We start from the raw sequence: 9,927 nt of genomic DNA on the forward strand, positions 1-9,927 counted from the left end.
GAAGAGGCAGATAGTCGTCATCCGAACTATCACTAGACTCGCTCCTCTCCTCCTGAGCCTCAAGCTGCTCCTCCTCAGTAGTGGCTATGCCTCTAATAATCTCGTCCTACTGAGCTGCGGACTCTAGTACATCTGGACAACGGCGAGGCTGAGTGGGTGCCTGTGGAGTGCTATGCCTGATCCTCTGTGCCATGTTATAAGCTGAAAACTCTGTGGTGGCACCTCTGTACTCTGCAACCATCTCTGGTGTCCTAACTTGCATAGCCTTGAGAATAAGGAATGTGATCCAATGTGCATATGGAAGCTGCCTGCGACCCTTGAAGCCCTAAGCTATAGTATCCTCCATCTCTGATAGAAGGAGGTCCCAAATATCAAACACAGTCTGCTGCATCAGGGCGTTGAGGAGCCAAAGCTAGAGGCGAGTCAAACCCTCTTGGTATCCCATCCTAGGAAGTAGTGTCCTCCTAATGATAGCCTCTAGCACTCTAGCTATAGCAGTAAGGTCAATGGGGTTCCTCCTCGACCCCTCACCAAAGGGCTCCTTGAAGCAATGGCGCACAAGATCTGTAGGGGGTACCATACCACCATAAGGACGCCTGGGAGGCTCCTGCTGTCCATAACATACCTCATGTAACCTGACAGGCTGCTCCTGTAACCTCAGTATCTCCCTGGCCCTCTGACTCATCATCATGTAGTCTCTACCTCTGAATGCAAAGTGTATAAAGTTATGATGCGAGTCAATGTAGAGCGAGGCATAGAACTGCCGAACCCAAGATGGTACATACAATCCTGTCTAGCCAATCAGATCTGTTAGCCCTGGCAGATATGCAAGGTAGGGGCGAATGTGCTCTCCAGTTGCTACGACTATAGCCTCTATGCTGCAGACCCTCTAAGATCTGAAGACTGCTCCACTGTTTAGATAGGCATTATAGAAATCCTCTTGCAGTGGCATGTAGAAACCCTCTGCTGCTCTCTCATCTCTCCTGGGTGGAAACCACACATCAAACTCCATGAAGCGAAGCTGTCGAACCTGCTTGGCCGTGGCGACTCTCAAGTCAAGGTGGGTCATTGGAGGCGGACCCTATGGTCTGGGCGATGGACGTGATCCCCTCCACTGTGTCGGCGGCCTTGGTGAGACTAGAGCATGTGTACGACCAGAGCGACGTAGCTGTGGCTGGGGTGCCTGCTCGGTCTCCTCGGCCTGCTGTGATGGATGTCCCTCGTGTGTCTCCTAAGCTAGCTGAGGCTCTGCTGGTGGGGGCTGCTGTTGTGACTCCTGCTGTGACTCCCCCTGAGGCTGAGGATCCACAATGGGAAGACATCGTCCTGCCATCATAACAGTCCCAGGTGGACTACCATGAAGACGCTCAATCTGCTCAAGTCTGCCCTACGTGTCTGGTGACAGATGATCTACAATGACAACTCCATTGCGGGCACCTTCTCTCTTAGCACGCTCTACGGCCTTTGCAACTACTGCTGCTCTTGCTGTCTCTGCATCAGGGTACTTTCGCTTCTTTGATGCAACCTTCTTCGTTGCCTTGCCTTTAGTACCTATGGGCAAGTGAGGCGGAGGCCTCTGATCATCATCTCTTGGACCACCACCAACATTCTTGGTGCGAGCCATCTGATCTAACTAGAACCACTACCGCTGATAAGATCAACTGTCCACTGACACTTTCGAGGCTTGGCCTTGATCCATACTCATGAGCTTGGCTCCGAGTTGACTGTCAACTGCCACTGACACCTCAACAGCACCGACTCACTGCATGATGGAGTAGAAGGATATACAAGTAAATACAATATATCTAATAGATGCGAAACCCTATGAGAGCAAGCAATGTAGGTACGAAATTGAATCGACTGGCTTGCTACCTAAGGAACCGACGATCCGAAGAAAAGGAGAGAAGCATCACGCGGGGGGAACACCGGGACCGCTAGGGTTAGGGTTCATGATGAATCGATGGCCCCGATTGCAATTTGAAGTCAATGCTTGTAATAGCAGTGCGGGTTAGGTCACGACGGCGTTGGAGTAAGGGCTTACTGGCATGGAGCAATGGGTGAGAGCTAGCAGTGAATCTTGGCGGCGAGGGCTGACGACGGAGCTAGGACACCAGAGCTTAACATGGTGGCTCGATGGCGCACGGGAACGGTGTGGCGCTAGGGTAGGCATGGTGGTACACTAGCGGCTAGAGACGGCAGCCCTGGCACTGGAGGCGGCGGCTGCGGTGACTCGGCGCGATGGAGGCGTTGCGGTGATGAGCTAGACGGCGGCGTGGACGGAGACGAGCGCGGGTAGCTCTCCGGCGGCTAGGGCTTGTGGCGGCTTGGGATGAGGGAGGCGCGGCGATGTCAGCGGCTTGCGGCTAGGGCAAGGAGCAGATGCGGGATAACACCAGTACGGCACGCGGTTAAGTTATAAAGGGTCCCCCATGTGAGTAGAAAAGGAAACGGATGAGAAGTCCAGAAAACACACGTTTTCTACTGACCGGACGCTCCGGTGGTAGCGACCGGACGCTACCACCCAGCATCCGGTCGATTCCAGAGAGGTCCAATTCCTCTGGAATCACGACCAGACATGTCCGGTGAACACCGACCAGACGCAGCTAGGTCAACTTAGCCTTCGTCTTCTTCACATGACCGGACACTGAGACGTCATCTGACCGGACGTTGAAAGACAGAGTCCGATCACTCCTTCGCAGCGAGTTCACCTCCTATGAACTGACCGGACGCTGGACTGTAGAGTCCGGTGCAGCGTCCGGTCACCCTTTTCTAGCAAATCTTCAAAGTTCCTTCGCGCTGCATGTTCCCAATCAAGTCTCAACTCAATTAAGATCCAAATAAACACCAATTGGGACTGATGTGAGTGACCTCTCTCAAACCCTCATATTTTTCAAAATATTTTGCCTTAGCCTACAATTCTTTTTAAGAAAATAAGCAATAAGAGGGCAAATGGAACAAAACGATAAAACAGCATTCATGCATATGCAATACTTGTAAGTAAATCTAGTTGCTTGTCAAGTTTGATCCAAGGTTAAGCTTCTTCACACGCTTTTCGCCGGTTATCTTAACCATGTTAGACAAGCCCTATATGCATTACCAAAAATTAAACATGTTGTATATTACAATGAATGCAAAGGACAACACAAGCTCAATTTTTAGTGAAGTTGCTAAAATCAAGCACATTGAGCTCATTCCGCAATCTAAAAAAAGTAGCCTCATCTAGCGGTTTGGTGAAGATATCCGCTAATTGATCTTCGGTTCTTACACCTTCTAGTGATATATCATTTTTAGCAACATGATCTCTTAGAAAGTGATGGTGGATATCTATGTGCTTGATGCGAGAGTGTTGAACTGGATTGTTGGCAAGTTTTACCGTACTTTCATTGTCGCACAAAAGAGGTATCTTTTCTAGAACTACACCATAGTCTAGCAAAGTTTGTTTCATGTATAGTATTTGTGCACAACAAGCACCCGTGGCAATGTATTCCTCTTTGGCGGTGGACAAAGCCAAACTATTTTGTTTCTTGGAGGACCAAGACACAAGTGATCTACCAAGCAAATGGCACTCTCCGGATGTGCTTTTTCTATCAACTTTGCAACCGGCATAATCCGAATCGGAATAGCTAACTAATTCAAATATAGCTCCTTGGGATACCAAAGGCCAATGCTTGGTGTGTGCTTAAGATACCTAAGGATTCTTTTTACGGTAATTAAATGTGTTTCCTTAGGATTAGCTTGAAATCTAGCACACATACACATACTAAACATAATGTCAGGCCTAGATGCGGTTAAATATAACAAGCTACCAATCATAGAACGGTAGAGAGTTTGATCAACCGGGTTACCTCCCTCATCTAGGTCGAGATGTCCATTGGTAGGCATTGGTGTCTTGATTGGCTTACATTCATCCATCTTGAATCTTTTGAGTAGATCTTTTGTGTATTTCTCTTGAGAGATGAAGATGCCTTCTTTCATTTGCTTGACTTGAAAACCAAGAAAGAATGTAAGCTCACCAATCATGGACATCTTGAACTCCTTCGACATCAATTCACCAAATTCTTTGCAAGAGTCTTCATTTGATGATCCAAAGATGATATCATCAACATATACTTGACAAATGAATATATGTCCATCAAGCTTCTTGGTAAATAGTGTGGTGTAGACCTTTCCAATGGTGAAGCCCTTCTCAATGAGGAAGTCCCGAAGATGCTTATACCAAGCTCTTGGGGCTTGCTTAAGCCCATATAGTGCCTTGGACAACCTATAAACATGATTAGGATATCTAGGGTCTTCAAACCCGGGAGGTTGATCAACATAGACTAGTTCATTAATAAAGCCATTTAAAAATGCACTTTTCACATCCATTTGATATAGTTTCATTTCATGATGTGATGCATATGCAAGTAGGATACGGATGGCTTCTAATCTTGCAACCGGTGCAAAGGTCTCTCCAAAATCCAAACCTTCAACTTGGGAGAACCCCTTTGCAACTAGTCTTGTCTTGTTCCTCACAACAACACCTTGATCATCTTGCTTGTTGCGGAACACCCACTTTGTTCCAATGACTCTTGCACTTTTTGGTCGCTCTTCAAGAGTCCAAACTTCATTGCGTGTGAAGTTGTTTAACTCTTCATGCATGGCATTGATCCAATCCGGATCTTTAAGAGCTTCTTCTATCTTGGTAGGCTCATAGCAAGAGACAAAAGAGTGATGAGCAATAAATGAAGCAAGTTTTTTAGATCGAGTCATTACACTCTTTGATGGACTCCCTATGATGAGATCTTGTGGATGATCTTGTAGGAGAGGTGTATTTCTTCTATTGACCACTTGAGGGGGAGGTTGTAGAGCATCAACATCTTGTGCTTGTATCACCATTTGCTCATGGGAGATATGAGTATCTTCATTTTCTACTCTCCCATCTTTTTCACCATCTTGTGGCACACTTGATGAAGAAGGTTGATCAATGACTTGTACATCATCTTCATCATCTTTTGGCTTGATGTCTCCCACCAGAATATTCTTCATAGCCCCCTCAATGGTTCATCACCTACATCATCAAGATTCTCATGTGCTCCTTGGGAGCCGTTAGATTCATCAAATTCCATATCATATGTTTCTTCAACCAAGCCGGTGGCATGATTAAATACTCTATATGCTTCGGACTTTGATGAGTAACCAACAAGAAAACCAATATCACAACATCTTTGGAACTTCCCTAGGTGTTGCCTCTTTTTGTAGATGTAGCATTTGCAACCAAACACCCTAAAGAAGGAGACGTTTGGCTTCTTCCCATTGAGCAACTCATAAGGTGTCTTGCCAAGGAACTTTTGAAGGAATAGGTGGTTGGATGCATAGCATGCGGTGTTGATTGCTTCCGCCCATAGAGCTTTGGGGGTGTTGTACTCATCAAGCATTGTTCTTGCAAGAGTGATCAATGTCTGGTTCTTCCTCTCAACTATACCATTTTGTTGAGGAGTATAAGTTGCAGAGACTTCATGTTTGATTCCAACTTTATCACAATAAGCTTCTTTGTTTGTGTTGTCAAACTCTTTGCCATTATCACTTCTAATCTTTTTGAGCTTCACTTCAAATTCATTTTGTGCTCTCTTGGCAAACTTCTTGAAGCAAGATGGAACTTCGGATTTGTCATGAAGAAAGAATACCCATGTATACCTTGAATAGTCATCAATAATCACATGACAATAAAGATTTCCTCCTAAACTCTTGTATGTTGTTGGTCCAAATAAATCCATGTGAAGGAGTTCTAGCACTCTTGTGGTTGACATGAAGGCTTTGGTTGGATGAGTATTTGCAACTTGCTTGCCGGCTTGACATGCACTACAAAGCTTGTCCTTCTCAAACTTCACATCCTTCAACCCTCTCACCAAATCATTCTTCATAAGCTTCTTGAGTGAGCTCATCCCAATATGAGCAAGTCTTCTATGCCATAGCCACCCAAGTGTTGTTTTGGTGAATAGGCAAGGCTTCAAATTTGCATCTTTGGAGGTGAAGTCCACTAGATATAAGTTGTATCTAAATCCATTGAATATCACTTGATTATCATCTACCTTGGATACAACAACCTCCTTCTCAGTAAACAAGCATTAGAAGCTAAGATCACACAATTGTCCAACGGATATCAAGTTGAAGCTCAATGAAGCAACATAAAGCACATTGGAGATGGAATAATCATTTGATATTGCCACTTTGCCCAATCCTTTAACCTTGCCCTTTGAGTTATCTCCAAATGTTATTCTCTCTTGTCCATCTACCTCTTCATCTAGTGAGGTGAACATACGAGGATCACTGGTCATATGTTGAGTGCAACCACTATCAATAACCCAATGACTTCCACCGGTCTTGTAGTTCATCTACACACAAGAGATTCAAGCTTTAGGAACCCAAACTTGTTGAGGGCCCTTCACCTTCTCAACAAGTGACTTAGCCACCCAAATCTTCTTAGGCCTATTCTTGTTAGGGGGTCCTAAGAACATAACTTTCATCTTTCCACTAGAATCCATTCTAAGCATGTAGTGAGCATTGAAGGCAAAGGGTCTAGCATGCTTGGGCAAGGGTTATGGCGGTGGAGTTTGGCACTCATGAGCAAAGTGGCCTTCTTGTCCACACTCAAAACATCTCTTTGGCTTTGACTTTGGCTTTGATTGTTGTTGTTGAATTTGAGCCTTCTTCTTCTCTACACTTGCCACATATCCAATGCTACTTCTATCCATCTTTATGACGGTGTTCATGAGTAGCTCACTTTGGAGATGCTTGCCTCTTGCAAACTTGCTCAATCTCATCTTGAGATGCTCTTTCTCCATCTTGAGCTTCTTGTTCTCTTCCTTGAGAATGTCATTGTTCTTCTCTTCCTTGAGCTTCTTGTTCTCTTTTTTGAGCTTCTCATTCTCAAGGATCAACTCTTCATCATGCTTAAGGGTTTCTAGCACAATGGTGTTGTGGCTTTTCATCTCTTCAAGATTTTTCATGAGCTTTTCATTTGTATTCTTGAGCTTGACATATTCATTATAGTCATTGCACTCAACCACTTTCTTGCCTTTGCCACTAGATCCTTGCTCAATGCTCCCATCAATCAAATCATCACATGATGTAGCTATATCAATCTTAACAACATGGTTAGTAGCATCATGTGGCTTATTTGGCAAAAATTCTTGAGCAATAACAAGAGTATCATAATTGATCTTTAGAGTTGTATGTTTATCTTTTAGCTTGTTGTGGATAGTGATGAGCTCATTGTGCACCCACTCAAGTTTATCATGTTTATCTTTAAGCTCTTTCTTAGAAGATTTGAGCTCCTTGAGTTTGGATGATATAGCATCATTTATCTCTTTAAGCTCAACATTAGCCTTTTTCAATGTATCGCATTTTGCTAAGAGTGAATCATTTTAGCATCAAGCTTTTCATTTTTAGCTCTACTCTTTCTAATGATCTTAGTGTATTGTCTTAATATTTTGACAAGATCATCATATGAAGGTGAATCATCATCATCACTATCACTATCATCATCTCTAGCTTGCTCATCATCACTACTATCATCATTATTAGTTATCTTGCGTTCACCCTTGGCCATAAGGCATAGGTGTGTAGAGGATGATGGCGATGGTGGTGGTAAAGATGAAAGATCAATAGCAATGGCGGACACCTGCTCATCTTCACTATCATCATCGGATGACCCACTAGATGAATCAATGTCCGTGAGCCAATCACCGACGATGTAGGCCTTTCCACTCTTCTTCTTGTGGAAGTTCCTCTTTTTACCATCTCTCTTCTTGTATGGCTTGTTGTTTTTCTTCTCATCTTCATCTTCGTTACTTGAGTCATCTTTCTTGCCCTTGTTCTTGTTCTTGAACTTGTTTTTCTTAGGCTTGGTGCATTGATGTGCTAGATGACCAAGTTCACCACAATTGAAGCAATCCATTTCGGAGATTGGCTTTCTTCTAGAGCTTGTGAAGAACTTCTTCTTGCCATCGAACTTGATGCCACTCTGTTTAGCTTCTTTAGCATTTTGGCGGCTTTCTTCACCATGAGAGCAAGATCTTCATCTTCATCTTCTTCATCACTTGAGCTCTCATACTCAAGTCTTGCTTTGCCCTTATCTTGGCTAGCTTTGAATGCTAAGTCCTTCTCTTTCTTCTTGGTAGAGGATGAGCCATCTTGTGGCATGATGTGCATGTACATCTCATGAGCATTGATCTTTCCCAAGATTTGTGTCGGTGTAGTGGTCGAAAGATCACCTTGGTGTAGCACGGTCACAATATGCCCACATTTGTCAATGGGGAGGACACTCAAGATCTTTCGCACAACATCGGATGGTGACATTTGAGTAAGTCCAAGCCCATTGACTTCCTCTACAAGAACATTCAAACATGAATACATCTCATTAGCATATTCTTTGGGAAGCATCTCAAATGGATTTAGCTTTTTAATCACAAGATGATAGCGTTCCTCACGCTCACTCTTGGTTCCCTCATGGAGCGCACAAACGTCCCACCATAGTGCATGGGCATCTTTGTGGTTCCTTACGCGGTTGAACACATCTTTGTAAAGGCCTCTAAAGATAGTGTTTCGAGCCTTTGCATTCCACTTTTCATAATTAACCTCATCGCCTTGTAAGTGTGTAGCATCCCGAGGTTTTGGGAAGCCTTGTGAGGCGGCTCTAAGAATACCAACGTCTGGAGTTTCTAAGTACGCCTCCATGCGGATTTTCCAATATGGAAAGTCATCTCCCTCAAAGATAGGAGGAGGTCTATCCCTGTGAGACATCTTGCTCTAAGCGATTAAGCTTAAAAATGTGAGCACGAGGCTCTAATACCAATTGAAAGGATCAAGATGCCCAAGAGGGGGGGGGTGAATTGGGCCAATTCTAAATTTTCTTGCAATAAGTAAATCCTACAGTTAACTCAATTAACCCCTTGTGCCTAGAAAAGTGTTTCTATCTATCTAACACACAAAGGACTTGCAACCTATGTTCCAAACTTACTCTAGCATGGCAATTCTATGAATGTAAAAACAAGTATTGAATTGCTCAAAGTAAATGCTCAAAGTAAATAGAGAGAGAGAGGAACGTGGCGATGTTTTGCCGAGGTATCGGAGAGTCACCACTCCCCACTAGTCCTCGTTGGAGCACCCGCGCAAGGGTGTAGCTCCCCCTTGATCCGCGTAAGGATCAAGTGCTCTCTATGGGTTGATTCTTCAACACTCCATCGCGGTGAATCACCCAAAACCGCTCACAACTTGAGTTGGGTCACCCACAAGCTCCGCCGGGTGATCACCAAGCTCCCAATCACCACCAAGCCGTCTAGGTGATGGCGATCACCAAGAGTAACAAGCATGAACTCTCACTTGACCACGCGAAGCCTAATGAGAACGGTGGATGCACACTTTGCTACTCTTGATTCACTAATGAGGCTACTCTCTTGGATTCTCAAATCTTAATCACCTCACTAGGACCTTGCTCTTCTTGGCACTCACAAACATGTTTCTCAGCTGTTGGAATGAGCAAAAGTAACTCCACACACGAGTGGAGCTTCTATTTATAAGGCAGCCTGAAAAACGAACCGTTATGTGCCTCTGCGGGGTGACCGGACGCTCCGATCATGTTGACCGGACGCTCCGGTTAGTTCAACCCGCACACTAGTGTTTAAGTGTTGACTGGACGCTGGCAGGGTCCGATCACCACTAACCGGACGCGTCCAGTCGCATTAAACCCTCACTGGAACCTTACTGTACTCGACCGGACGCTAAACCCTCAGGGTCCGGTCAGTACTGACCGGTCGTGTCCGGTCACAGAATTCCTTCTCTGGAACCTTACTAGAGTCGACCGGACGCTGGTCCTCAGCGTCCGGTCACTCGACCACTCAACGTCCGGTCACACCGAATGCAATCTCCATGGTCAAATGAACTGACCGG

This window comes from Miscanthus floridulus, chromosome 7 (genome assembly GCF_019320115.1).
Source record: "Miscanthus floridulus cultivar M001 chromosome 7, ASM1932011v1, whole genome shotgun sequence".
In the NCBI taxonomy this organism is placed as follows: domain Eukaryota; kingdom Viridiplantae; phylum Streptophyta; class Magnoliopsida; order Poales; family Poaceae; genus Miscanthus; species Miscanthus floridulus.